A 13,766-nucleotide genomic window follows, 5' to 3' on the forward strand; every position below is an offset into this window, starting at 1 on the left:
AGTATAGCTTGTATTAGATCCTTGACGCTTACAGGGAAAAATACAAAAACTTTGCCCTCAGCAGTGCGCCCCCGCAATACCGACTCCCACTACTGCACCCAAGCAGAACAGGGGTTGCAGGGGTGTCCCGCGCTCTTCTTGGAGGCAGTAACGGGAGTCAGGGGTTGAGCAGGGCTTACCACAAGAAAGTAAAAAAAGAAAAAGCACCCTGCAGCGTGAGCTCCGACTCACGCAAATGGGAGGAACCGATAAGGGTAAGTGGGGGTGAGGGGGTGGGGTAAGGGAATGCGGGACGGGGACATGGGTAAAGTGACCTATTTGATCACTTCACTGCGCCGTAATTGGCGTTGACATTTTCGTTGGCGCAGTTACGGACGGCGCAGTGATCACATAGATTCGCTTGCAGCATTTCAATATGCTGAGGGAGTCCACAATTCTCTTGAATACCACTTGAGAATAAGCCTCATCCTCATTATTGGTTATAAAAAATAAATCTGTCAGAATCTTCACATCACAGAGTATCCCCAGGTGTATTTACCCGAGGTCTGCACTAAAAAAGCCTGTTTGCAAATCATTACTATAGTGTTAACATAGGTCTGAAATGCTTTGGGAAGCCTTCTGCTGGCACTAGCACACCAGCCAGAAGAAGCTAGCTCAGATCGTGGAAGATGTTTGCAATACGCTTAAAATGAATACCTCATCCCTGACATTATAGTCACCTTTCGCAACAGTTAGCACCTCTTCACCAGCCCACAGAACAAATATGCATACTGTAAACGATATTCAAATAGTAGTGTGTTGATACTACTGTGTGGACCAATGAACAGACAATTATTTATTTATTCAAAGTTTGATAAAGCGCTACAAAGTTGTTTCAGAGGGCCAAGAATTAAGGAGTTGGCAGAGGGAAAACAATGTCAAAAGAGGTAGGGAAGGATAGGAAAATATAACTCAGATAAACATGGGGCAATCAGCCAAGTTGCAATCCAGAACTTCAAATAATATATCATTTAGTAGCCAGTAACAAAATGAGCTGGCCTTATGCGATAGGTTTTCAACTCGAGAATATTTCACCAAAAAGAAGAGTTTTCAGTGTCAATACGCTGTCATTTTTCTTTTGATTGATTTCTGCTAGTAGAATTTCAATACACTATTTGTTTTGTGTCCCTCCACTTACACCCTTAAGAGTTGGAGTCCAGCACCCAGTGTAATATAACATGTCACAACCCCATACTCCCTGAAAACCACTGCCCCATTACAATCCTATCATACCTCGCCGCAATCGTAACTACTGCAACAACAAATTACCACAAACAACCTACTCAACCCCTTCCAAGCTGGCATTTTACATGGACACAGCACTGAGACTGCTACTCTTCACATCTTCAATGACCTACACAGACAAAGGACACACAGCACTACTCATACTCCTTGACCTATCTGCAGCCTTCAACAGCATCAACCACATAATTCTACAAGACATCCTAGCCCACAGGATGAATCTCACTGGCACCATACTTGACTGCTTCACCTCCATTCTCACTAACAGGATCCACGTTGTCTCCATGCCCGCTTATCGATCTGATCCCACCCATGCCAATTAAGGGGTTCCACAAGGCTCCTCCCTATCCCTAATCCTCTTCAACCTATATGTTGAATCTCTTGGACAGACCCTTAGCAAACACAACGTACATTTCCAACAATATGCAAATTACAAAAAAATATACTTCCAAATGTCATCCCCTTCACACCCTCAAAGCCTGTCTCTCTACCATCACCAACTGGATGGCCACTCACCTCCTCAAACTCAACCCTTCCAAAACATAATATTAACTCATCTGTCCCCCAAGGCACAAACCCCATCTCACCTCCTGGATCCAAGATATCGCCACTGACAACCCACACATATCCCTCTCCACACCTGTCAAATCTGTTGGCTTCACCATTGACCCCCACCTTTCCTTCACACACCACATAGCCGTTGTCACCAAAACATGCAATTTACAAATACACACACCTCCTATGCAAAATCAGACATATCCTTCCTCTCGAGTCCTTCCGCACTGCAGTTCAAGCACTGGTTCTCTCTAAGCTTGACTATGGAAATTCTCTCCTCACTGGACTCCCCAACAACAAGTTTGCCCCCATGCAAGCCACACAAAACTCAGCCACCAGACTCATCCTCCACCTACGAAAACATTCACACAACATCCCGCTCTTGCCCAACTCCACTGGCTCCCCATACCTCAGAGAATTGCCTTCAAAGGACTCTGCATTGTATTCAAAGCCATCCACCTCAAAACCCCATCTTACCTTCATGACAAACTGAAACCCATCACCCACACAAACACCAGACAAGCCTGCCAACACCTTCTACACATTCTACTCTGCGAACTCAGATGTACATAAAAAGAAGCATTTACCCAATGGGCACCCGGGGCATGGAACACCCTACCTCTTCGCATATGCAGTGCATCCTCCATCATAACTTTCAGAAAGGACCTCAAAACATACCTGTTTCCCCCACACACATATTGTTGGTGTGCGGACCATGTTTGCCTTCTGAGCCAGAGGAGTGCACCATGTGCAGGTTCCTTCGTCCTCCTGGAGCCATCTCTGTAGTGGATTCCACTTCTGGATGCGGGGTCCCACTCCACTGAAGAACGACTGCTCTTCTTTTGGGCCCTTGGGGTCATCATTGGCTCATAGTGCAAATCCCTGGATGACCGGATACTTCATTTCACCCTTTAGAAACATATTGTGTTGTTTCTACTTCTGAACCAGGGAATGGTGGGTTATTTCAGATACTCCCTTTCAGGGGCCTATGGTTTGTGGTTGTTGGGTTCTGCAGGTCCCCTTCTATTGCATTTTTCAATAGGATGACATTGGGGGATGAATCCTGCGCTTTTCTGCTCTTGGGTTGGTGGGGGTCGAACCCTCCACTGAATTTCTTCTTCTGGGTCTCCACTGGTGTCCCCTGTGGTCCATTACCTTTTTCTTGGTACCTGTTGAAAGTAACAGTTACCTGACCTTTCCTATTATTGCCTATGGGGCACTGTTCTCAACACTGGAACGCTTACAAGTGACAATGCAATGTACTCACCTGGACAGTGGCATTTTTCTAGGGTCCTGATAAGATCTCTGGAATTCCTCATCCAGGCCTGAATCCTTAAAGAATTCCCCTGACTTCTAAATCGGTACATTACACTCCTGCATAGGATATACATAGCATCACCGTGTGTTGCTATTTTTCCCCTCCTTGTAGTGTACTTTGCCCTTCTGGTGCTAAGGACTGTATCTAAAAGATATCATGGACTTTAGTAGCCCTCCTGGCTGTGTTGGACATTGTGTTCTGCTGTGCTCAACATCTACGTGCTATACTGTGGTATTATATAAGTATAATACTTCATGTAGAAGGTAATAGGAAGCCTGGACTAAGTTCAGTTTGGTACTTTGGGATCTTGAACATGAACATCATAAATGTGTTTAATGTCGTCAAAGGTTCTTTCTATTACTTACATCTGAAAGTTTATATGTATTGTGACTGCCACCAGGTATGGGTCCTACATTTTAGATTAAGGATTGAGTTAGGCCTTTACTGGCCAATTACTTTTTTTATCTACACTTTTCTCTATTTGTTCTGTGTAACGTTAGTAGTTATTTTTCCCAAAATACATTTTGTATGTGTGACCTTATAATAATGCTTATATTGTTACGGTATACCAATGTGGGGCATTCTTGTGTGATGTCTGTACCTTCCTGCCAACATTCCTACCTCCTTATATTAAGCCTGACTGCTCTGCTACGCTTACCCTTGGCAAGTCTGGTCTTTTCTCTTGGGAGACACACTGTTCAACAATTAGGTTAGATGATTACAGAGCCTTCACAGAGGGTTGTGCAAAAGTCTCCCTGACACACATTTCACAGGAAGGCGATGTGTGCAGGGATTTATACAATGGAGAATAGAGTTCCCCTGCACTGATATCCACCTCAGCTGAGTCTGGAGGAACTCTCCCTGCTTGCCGACCCTTGTAGCATTTGCATCTCGGCCAGAGCTGCTAGGAGCAGTATGTTTATCTCCTGCTCCGTTGTGTTGGCCCTCATCTACCCAGGCCCTCACATTGGGCTTCTCCAACAGCGCCTGCATCCTAGTCCTTAGGATAAGGCCCGGCCTCCTCTCCCCTCCAGACCTCCCTTATTCATCACCCTACCTGCCCTCAGTCACCGATTGGCCCTCCTGCATGGGTCAGCTGACTGGGATATCCGGACCTCATAAGGAGCTCCCTGCCTGGGCAGCCGGTTAAGGGTTCAGGCAAAGGGCACCTCCATGGGTACCTTCCATCACTTGTTTGCCTGTTCGTCCTGGTCGACCCAGACCCTGCCAGGCCTCGAGTCCTGTATGCTGCAACAATCGGGCAGGAAACAACCTTTTCATTACACCAGTACTCTTGTAGGCTTGCATTTTGAATCTAGCTGTTTTGTGCCACTACTTTGCATCTTTTTTGCACAGGAATGGTATTGTAGGCTTGCATTTTGTATCTAGCTGCTGTTTCGTGCCACCACTCTGCATCTTTTTTCCACAGGAATAATGTTGTAGACTTGCATTTTGAATTTAGTTGCTGTTTTGCACCCTCACACTGCATCAGTTTCAACAGGAATAATCTTGTAGGCTTGCATTTTGAATCTAGTTGCCGCTTTTGTCACCACTCTGCATCCTTTTCGACAGGGATAGTGTTTTAGGCTTTAATTTTGTTTCCACAGGATTTAGGCGCTGGTCTCCCAACACGCATTCCCATCCTATTTCTCACTGCACCCACCTACACAGTACTTCCTATAAGAGATCCGCATGCACTCTCATCCAGCTAATCCGGACCTCGCTGCTGTTTGTGGCCGCTTTCAGCTCTGGCTCTGTTTCACACTCGTACATCTCCCTCTCTTGTGGCCAACGCTGCAGGTCCCGTATCATGCCTAGCAGCTCTGGCGCACCAGTAACTCCTACACAACGTCATCCAAACCCCACCCCTACATGTCACTTACATGTCACTTCCCCCTCCTCAACCTGACCTCCCCAAGAAAACACTTTCCCCAGGCCTTCCCAAATCCACCCTCTGCCTCGCCCTTTCAAGCTTCAAGCCACCAGCTCCTCGCCCTACCCTCAACCAGATCCTTCCTCCTCCAGAACTTCCTACCTCCTCCCCCTATCATGACCTTTCCTCAGTTCCACACCGTCATGACCCTCTCTTTGCATCCCTAAACTCTGTCTGTGAAATCCTGGCCACAACTCCCCTCTCAGCAGCCCTTCTAACCCTCACTCACACACCCTGAGCCCCCATAAATCTCCTAAAAAACAGACACTGCACTATCCGGGCACATTCATTGCTGCACACCTCATCTCTCATCCAGACCCATGACACCCCCCTATCCTACACCCTTATGACCTCCCCCAAGCCACACAACCTAGTGGAATGTCTCTTCAACCTACCAAACAACACCCCTTGCACTCACACCAGACACCATTCCCCTTGGACCCCTAGAAGTCAGTTCCCTGACCCCATCACCGACCTTAGAAGACTGTCACCTGATTTCTCCCTCGCAACAGGAAATAATTATGATTTCCCCAGTCACAGCCCTGCACATCCTCAGGGCAGGCGGCATTGCTATCCTATACAAATCCATCCTCTCCATTTCACACTCAGAGGAACAAGTCTACAACTCAGACTGCGAAAACCTCCTAGTACATTTTCTCATGACCCCCACACACACGCACAGCTTCTTGCTCATATACAGACTCCCAGGCTACAACTGACATTTCACAGAAAACCTCAGCGACTCCCTAGCTGCCATCCTGGTTTCTAACCCCACCCACACTATGCTAGGCGATTTCAATATCTAGTTCATCGTCCCTCATAATCCCCTGACACGACTCATTCTGGACAACCTGGAATATCTTCTTCTGACACAACTAGTATCGGGCCCAGCCCACTTGGCAGGCCACACCCTAGACGCAATCTTCAGCTCCCCTGAACTGATCACCACTCTCCGGCCTCTGCCATTAGGCTGGATGGACCATAGAGCCATTTTCTTCACTCTCTCAACCATAGACCCTCCATCCTACCTGACAACCCCAGGATCACCCTCCAACTCCCTTCTATGGAACAAGGTCAAAGTAACCCCGGACCTGGCTGATTCTCTGCTTGCTTCCTTACCTTCCCTTCCACTCCAGTCGGGTCAACTCTCAATCAGCCAATGTGACCAGAGGCTCTCTAAAGCTCTTAGCCCACTCACCCCTATTAGGCCCATCTCCAACAGACAGGGGCTCTCCCCAAGATGGTTCACCCCAGCTCTGAAATCTCTCAAAACCCAGAACCAATATTCTTAAATGCAGATATCAGGCAGACGCATCGCCGTAGAATAGAACATCCTACCCCGAGCAGTGCAAAGGCTACAGGGCAGAAATATGAAAGGCCAAACAGTCCTTTTACTGGAATAGAATCACCAATGCCCCAAACACCTGTAGAGAACTCCACAAGATTATCTTAGGATTCAAGTCTCCCTATTGCACCTCCCTCCCCATCACACACCCAAGCACTTCGTGACTCTCTCTCTGACCACTTCTACAACATAGCCCTGGAAAGAAACGTCACCATGGGAACTAAAATTAAGTCACTCCTGGCCCGCTCCACTGCATCCACATCTGGGCTATCAGACCCACCCCCCCACCCGCTTGCTCTTCTCTTCCTTCTCCCATATCTCCTATCCAGAATATCGAAAGCTACTAGCTAACAGCCGTCCCTCAGGATCCCCTAGAGATCCCTGCCCTCCCTCTCTTTTATAAGAAATCCTATCCTCAACCAAGCATTGCAAGATCGATCATTAACTCTTCTCTCACTTTGGGCATTTTTCCAGCAGTTATCGAGACCTTGTATATCAAACCCCTCCTCAAAACCCCACCCTTGACCCCCATCTACCAGCCAATTACAGAGCTATCTCTAAGAACCGTTCCATAGCTAAACTAATTGACCAAACAGCCTGCTCCCAACAATGCCTTTTCACAGAAACCAATTTCCTCCTCAACCCCACCCAATCCGGCTTCAGCCCCCTACAAGGAACTGAATTGTGCATAGTCTCCATTTCGGATGATCTCAAAAGAACTTCAGACTCAGAAGGTTGTGCCGCACTAATCCTTCTCGATCTCTCTGTGGCCTTCGACACCATTGACCAACTCAACCTCACGGATAGACTCCACTCTCTCGGCATCAGGGAAGCAGCCATGAAGTGGATCTTCTCCTTCCTCTTCAACAGATCCCAAATAATACACATCGCTCCCTTCTACTGGACTCCCTGCCCACAGGGCGCCTCTTTCTCTCTCTCCTCTACTCTTTAACCTTTACCTGAGACCCCCCCACTATTATCCGCTCACACGGCCTGCTTGCTACAACTACACAGATGACACGCAAATCATCTTTCAAGATCCAAAAGGACTCTTCCATCACATCGTCTCGGTAGGATAGCTCAGGGGCAATGTGCTCACCTTAGAAGCAAGACGACATGGAGCACCACAGGTTCGTTCCCCGGGTCCACGCTTAGAAACCTCTGGGTATTAAGTGTGTTATAAATAATCTATCATATCATATCATACCCCCAACCTTGCATCATGCCTTACAGAAATCGACTGGATGACTGCTAACCACCTCATTCTCAACCCCGAAAAATCTGAAATCATGATCTGCAGGAAGACTGCCCTGTTCACCCCTACCCAAACCTTGGCCAACCCCTCTAGGCCCACCGCCGCCTACCTCAAACACAGTGAAGAATCTTGGATGCACCATGGACTTAGACCTGACACTATCACATCACATCAACTCAGCGTCAAAATACCTTCCCACACAGAGTGCCGCAATCATGGCCATCGCCCTCTCTCGGCTAAACTATGCTAACAGCCTATAATTGTGCACCCCTGCATCACAACTTAGAAAACACCAATGGGTTCAAAACACTGCAGCAAGGTTCCTTCTTGCCCTAGGCCCCAGAGAACACATCACACCTGCCCTCCGTGTCCTTCACTGGCTGCCAATATGGCGTTGTTCTACCTTAAATGCAATGGCATCACACTCTGGGCTCTGCACAGCACAGGTCCAGAATAGCTACAGCACAAGCTCACACCCTAGAGTCCAGCCAGTAATCTGAGATCGGGCTTAGCTCTCCTCCTTGTCATCCCAGTTACTAAATCGACCAGAATAGGGGGATCCTCTTTCTACGTCCAAGCTCCCACCATCTGGAACTCAATCCCTTTCAGCATCTGCCGCATAGAGTATCACCTCGCGCTTTGGAAGGCACTCAAGACCTGGCTCTTCCCTTCTGCATCTTGAATGACCTAGTCCACCTCGTGGGTGAATTATCACCCCCAGACAAGGAGGTGGGGGCACCGATGAGTCACTTGAGGAGACAACAATTCAGTATCTAGCATGCACAGAAAGAATTCCATTTGATGCGCATGAAACGATCAGCATACCCACATCGTAACTAGATATTAGTCATGACTCTCTGGTAGCACTCCATCTCAATGGAACATAGCCGTATCCCTCCCGGGGCACGGCATCTGCCCGCATACATCTGCAACAATTCACTACTCAACCTAATAATGCACATCACCTCTGCCACTAGATTGAGTCCCACTAAATAAATTTGGTCCAGCTGGGCACATAATCAGTCTCCTCGACTTGCATACTGAAAGCCTATCACAGCACCCTTCCACTAGCCAGATCTCCATTTGTCGCTAGCAGGGACTTAGCCACTCATACCTACCTCTTACTGGCTAAAATGCACACATGCATTCTAAAATCCTCCTTTCATTTCTCGAACTCTGGTCTTCCAGGAGCGTTCACCCACAGTGCTTTGAGGCCATACCAATGGCAGTAGGTGCTACACAGATGCCATATAACATAACACATAATGCTGCCCTCCGCCTCTGTTATCACAAGTCTATCCTAATCTTCATATCCTTTCCTAAAAACATGTTCTAACTTTTTCTTTCAGCTCCCACCTTTTCAAACTTTCAACCATGTAAGGTGCTCTGAAAACGTCTGGGTAGGGCCAGCGCAAAAAAAAATATTCAAATACAATAAAATAAAAAATAATAAAGAACCCTGCCTAGAAAGGCCAGTTTATCACTGCCCCCATGAGATAAAGATGCAAGGTAATTCACTGAAATATTCAGATTAAAATAAACTGTGAAGGATCCAAGATGGCCGCGGGCGAAGTGGGTCGCGTTTAAATCACGCTCCGCCCGGGCCACCAGAGAAAAACCTCATAAAGCAGCAATTCTAACAAATAAAGTGATCGGGTCGCTTCCCGGACACCTCCTGGGCCCCCAGAGTGACAATCGGGCTCATAATATGCTGCATACCTCGAGTGGACACGGGATACAGGACGGCCCATCCCCCCAATGGGAAGAAGCTTGAAAGCCTGCCACCCGCGTAGAAGAGCCGCGGGGCTGAAGGAACCCCTGGAGCTGGGTCGGAGGTGCCTTGGCAGACTGCCCCCTCCCTCCACTGGCAGAGCACGAACCGCGAAGGGAGGCAGCGAGAAGTGGTACCGGAGGACGGGGAGAATCACCCCTCCTCCCTGACACCGGCAGGAGCGGCGGCGGATAAAGACCCAGGCAGCAGAGAGGAGGTGAGGCGCAGGCATCGGGGGTATCCCCCCTCCCCCCCACAACGAGGAGACCGAAGCGGCGCAGCAACAAACATAGGAGGGCTGCTGGCGGTGGAAGACGGGGGCTCCAGCTGGGGGGGCTCCATTGACGAGCGAAGCGAATTGTAACGGAGAGTCGGGCGCCCTATACGGGCCGCTACCAAAAGGCGAGCAGAGCGGAGCTGGGAACGGGAACCACTCACCTGCATTTTCCCGCTCCCCCCTCTTACACAGCACGGAGACCGTTGATAGGTGCCAACATGCAGGGAGCAGCGAGGGGAGAGTGATGAGGAGCACTGAGGAGAGAGACGTGTGGGGAGAGGGGGAGACCCCAGCACGAATAGATCCTGGGAAGCACGCCATTTAAGGAGGAAGGAGGACATAGGGGGGACCAGCGAGAAACGGCCCAAGCAAGGACTCAGGAGGAGGGAGTCCTCCGGAACATACAGAACAGTACTATCTGTCAGGCACCCACAGAAGAAGGAAATCTACTTATAGCACTGACAAAGGAGTGGTGGCCCACGCATAGCCCAGGTACTCATAGAGACCATGTCAAGGGCCAAAGGGAAAAGTAACGCCACCCAGCAGACCCCTCAGACACAAAAGCAAGACGCAAACATCCTACAGATGTGGTCAACCGATCCCAGCATGCAACCAAAAGGGAAGCCCCAGGACGACCAGCAGGGAGAGGGAATGACACAGACCCACCAGCAGCTTGCACCCTCTAGAGAAGATATGCATGCTTGGTTCCAAGACCTACAGGAGAAATGTATGTCTACAGTACAGGAGCAGTTTACGACAATGAAAAATGACATAAAGGCAGTGCAAGATCTTAGAACAGATGTGGCAAAAATAGAGGCGAGAGCAGATATCTTGGAGAGAGCGTACAGGGCATCGAAGAAGAAACGCAGCAGGTCAGTGAAACGCAGGAATGCTTGGTGAGTCTCACCCATAATCTGGAAATACAGTGTGAGGACTTGGAGAACCGCTTCATACGCTCCAATATACACATAAAAATATGGCAGAGACAGTCCTGGATAAAGATCTTAAGACCGCAGTGAAGGAAGTGTTCAGGGACATCTTAGAAGCATCAGAGACTGACATGATCGGGGTGGACCGTGTCCACAGGGTCGGTCCGAAAAGATCAGGAGCACCGGGAGAGAGACCACGGGATGTACTGGTGGCTCTTTCCTCGTATCCACAAAAAGAGCAGATCCTGAGAAGAGCCAGAGAAATGGAACATATTAGAATGAACGGAAAAGAAATACAGCTATACCAAGACCTAGCCCTGGTGACATTGCAAAAAAGAAGAGTGATGGCCCCACTGGTCAAGGCTCTGGTGGCGAAACAAATTTGATACAAATGGACCTTCCCTTTTGGGCTGATCTTCACGTGGGAGGGGAAACAGAGAAGAGCGACCACATGGGAGGAAGGCCTCAATATTATGGGAATCCAGGAGGACGAAGAGGAATTTGACCAAGCAAGATCTAGAGGAGAACAGTCGAGGAAACCTAGGGGCTGGGAAACGATTAAGAAAAAAAGGCCACCCACGGGAATGGAAGGCCACAGGAAGCAGCCTTGAAACATAAAGAAAAGAGGATGGTCATACACAATGGAAGCGACACGGACAACGCCCCCACTGGGGGTAGGTGAAGGAGAATGAATTGCTGCTGATACGGCAGACCTGGCGGCCTGGGTGGGCCGGGCCGGCGTGGATTCCGGTAAGATCGGATGGCAATGTGGGGTTTAGGATTCCCTACGAATATTTCCCCGAGCACAAGGAGGGCAGGGAGCTCAGGGCGCAACACTCTAGCATCAGTAGGAACCCTCGCCCTACTTGAGGGCAAGTTGTTTGGTTCATGGGTTTTAGTTGGGGGGGAGTTCAAAGGGAAGGGTCTGGGGGAGGGGGCAGGCAAACATCCGCAGCGGCAAAGAGAAGGGAATCAAGGTCAGGTACCATGTACTCTATAAGATGGTAAAAATACGCATTGTAACTCTTAACATCAGAGGCATGAATCACCCCACAAAGAGGATAAAATTGGAGACATTTCTCAAAAGGGAAAGAGCGGATCTCCTTCTACTTCAGGAAACCCATATCAGAATAAGGGACAGACACAAAACACGCATAAGGGGATACAAAATTTGGGCCCAAGCAAATGCAACAGGGAAAAGAGCGGGGGTCCAGATAGCGATAAGAGAAGGACGGGACGCCACACTGGAGGAAGTAGCCACAGATAAAGAAGGAAGGTTTGTGTTTGCAAATGTGGTGATAGATGGCCAAGTTTTAACACTGACGACAGTTTATGCGCCGAATATGGGTCAAGATGGCTTTCTCAGAGATGCTCTGGAAAAGCTGGAAGCCTTCGCAAAGGGGGAGGTGCTCCTGGGGTGAGACCTTAATATGGCATGGAACCCGCAACTGGACAGAAGCACAGGGAGTATACATGGTCAAGGGGCACCCTCAAAACGCCTAAAACTGCAGATGGACCAAAAGGCACTGAATGATGTGTGGAGGGCAAGGAAGGGGGAACAGAGGGGGTATAGATATTTTTCACATGTCCACAACTCCCTGTCAAGGATAGACTACTTCTGGGCATCGGTGGGGTAACTAGGCAGGATACAAGGGCTGGAATTGGGAACTATCGCCTTGTCCGACCACGCACCCCTGTGGCTCGAGCTAAACTTCCCGGGGCGAAAAAATGAACTTTGGAGGTGGAGGTTACCAGGGGATATAATACATGACCCGGTCATGGGGGAATCCATAAGGGAAATGATATTAGAGTATTTCACACAAAACGACACAGGGGAGGTCTCCATGAGTACAGACTGGGAGGCCTTTAAGGCTGTAATCCGGGGGAAGATGATGGCGCTGAAGATTACGAAGGATAAACAGAGGTATATGTGGGAAAAAGAACAGACCTACAGGAGAAAATAACGTCTCACCCCACTAGAGTACTGAAGAAACAGCTAAAACACACACAGGGCCAATTAGAGATGCTGCGCACTAAAGGAGCAGAAAGAAACTTACGAAGGATAAACAGAGGTATATGTGGGAAAAAGAACAGACCTACAGGAGAAAATAACGTCCCACCCCACTAGAGTACTAAAGAAACAGCTAAAACACACACAAGGCCAATTAGAGATGCTGCGCACTAAAGGAGCAGAAAGAAACTTACTATATCTAAGACAAAGATACTACCTAAAAGCAAATAAGGCAGACAGGCTACTGGCAAGGCAACTCAGAGCGAAACAGAAAGATACAACGATTAAGAGCATCAGAGATAGGACAGGGGGCAGCTGACTAATACACAAGATATAGGGGAGGAATTTAGGAAATATTACCAAAATCTATACTCCAAAGACCACCCGGATGAAGAGGCGCAGGACAGATGTCTAAGAACCCTCCACCTCACACACATTTCAGAAGAAGACAAACAGGCCCTGGAAGACCCAATAAGATAGGAGGAAGTCAGAAAGGCAATAAAAGATCTCCCGACAAATAAAGCTCCAGGCCCTGATGGCTTCACGGCCCCTTTTTACAAAAAATATGTGGACATACTGACCCCAGCCCTAACTAAGCTCCTAAGTTCATTTAAAGACAGCGGAAACGTCACACCCACAATGAAGCGAAGGTCCTAGTGTTTCACAAACCAGGGAAGGACCCGACTCTCCCCACATCATATAGACCAATCTCCCTAATAAATATAGACGCCAAAATATATACCAAGATCCTGGCAGCAAGAATTTCCCCGCTATTTCCAAAATTAATAAACTTAGATCAATCAGGATTTATCCCGGGAAGGCAAACCCATGACAACATTAGAAGGATCATCCACTTAGTGGAGAAAATAGGCATAACACGTACACCGGCAAGACTGCTTGCAGTAGACGCTGAGAAAGCTTTCGACCGGGTTGAATGGTCCATGCTGTTTAGAACTTTGGAATACATGGGGTTTGGCAAGCAATTTATTGCGAGAATTAAAGCGAACTATAACTCCCCGAGCAGTAGAGTGGCCGTTAACGGGAAGTAACAGAAAAGGTAATAATAACAAGAGGGACAAATCAAGGCTGCC

General features: G+C 48.3%; 1 protein-coding gene across 1 annotated transcript in view; it reads right to left on the bottom strand.

Annotated features, from left to right (window-relative positions):
• Positions 1-13,766, bottom strand: part of LOC138583117 (ATP-binding cassette sub-family A member 9-like) — a 2,332,105-nt gene that overhangs the window by 84,431 nt on the left and 2,233,908 nt on the right. The gene's annotated exons all lie outside the window — the stretch shown is intronic.

The sequence above is a fragment of the Ambystoma mexicanum genome, chromosome 3q, assembly GCF_040938575.1.
Source record: "Ambystoma mexicanum isolate Mex_15411 chromosome 3q, UKY_AmexF1_1, whole genome shotgun sequence".
Taxonomy (NCBI): domain Eukaryota; kingdom Metazoa; phylum Chordata; class Amphibia; order Caudata; family Ambystomatidae; genus Ambystoma; species Ambystoma mexicanum.